Genomic DNA, 1,442 nt, shown 5'->3' with positions numbered 1-1,442 from the left:
CGGCAAGCCCCGCCCCTCCCCGGACGCCCTCCCGGATTGGCCGCCCGCGGCCGCGGGGCGCCCCGCCCGCAAGCACACGCGCCGCGCCCGAGGCGCCAACCCCGGGCGGGGGGGCCCCTGAGGGCCACCGGACCGCCGACCCCCAACCTCGCCTGGACCTTGGCAGACACCTTCCCCACCTCTATCCCTTTCACTTTCTCACCGTCCTTTCACTCTTTCCCATCTTTTTTTCTCGGTGAAACAAGGCCCAGTCACTAGCATAACAATCCAGTGAACGACCTCCGGACACTTTGTTAAATTGGGCGAACTAGTCAGTAACATTCTAGACTGCGATTAAACATCAGGGACTTGGTGCATGGGCCCTACTCCGGGTTTCCAGGTGGAATGTCTCTGGGTCACGTGTGTTACTTAACACCCCCACGTTTAAATGAACGTTCAAGTATGGAACATTTTTCTGAAGAAAGGCAAAGTCTTACACTTCAGCCAGAGCTCCCAGTTTCTCTACCTGGCTCAGACCACATTCTCAAAACTAAAATGGTTCCTCTTTATTTCCTGGAAGACCGCTGGTATCCCTGGATTTTAAGCCAGCCATAATCTGGTCCCACTCACCTATCTGTTATTTATTTATTTATTTTTTTAGACAGAGTCTTGCTCTGTCACCCAGGCTGGAGTGCAGTGGTATCATCTCCCCTCACTATAAACTCCACCCCTCCGCCCCCACCACCACCCCGCCCAAGCGATTCTCCTGCCTCAGCCTCCCAAGAAGCTCTCGGCCTCCCAAGAAGCTGGGACTACAGGCACGCGCCACCGCACCCAGCTAATTTTTTGTATTTTTAGTAGAGACAGGGTTTCACCATGTTGGCCAGGCTGGTCTCCAACTCCTAACTTCAGGTGATGCACCCACCCTGCCTATTTTTTTTTTTTTTTTTCAGTGATGCGATCTCGGCTCACTGCAACCTCCACCTCCTAGGTTCAAGCGATTCTCCTGCCTCAGCCTCCCGAGTAGCTGGGATTACAGACACGTGCCACCACGCCTGGCTAATTTTTTTTTTTTTTAAGTAGTGACGAGGTTTCACCATGTTGGCCAGGCTGGTCTTGAATTCTTGATCTCAAGTTATTCCCCAGCCTCGGCCTCCCAAAGTGCTGGGATTGTGCCTGGCACATATTTGTTCTTAGTTCCCCCTGCGCTCATCTTATCAATCTTGTATTATTCCTTTACTCAAGTGCCTTTTTTTTTTAAGCCTGAATGATGCGTCTCCCATTCCCTGACTGGTCAATTTTTTTTTTTTTTTTTTTTTTTTTTTTTTTTTTGAGGCGGAGTCTCGCTCTGTCTCCCGGACTGGAGTGCAGTGGCCGGATCTCAGCTCACTGCAAGCTCCGCCTCCCGGGTTTACGCCATTCTCCTGCCTCAGCCTCCCGAGTAGCTGGGACTACAGGCGCCC

This window comes from Trachypithecus francoisi, unplaced genomic scaffold, assembly GCF_009764315.1.
Source record: "Trachypithecus francoisi isolate TF-2019V2 unplaced genomic scaffold, Tfra_2.0 Lachesis_group3, whole genome shotgun sequence".
Classification (NCBI taxonomy): Eukaryota; Metazoa; Chordata; class Mammalia; order Primates; family Cercopithecidae; genus Trachypithecus; species Trachypithecus francoisi.
This window is presented reverse-complemented; position numbering follows the sequence as displayed.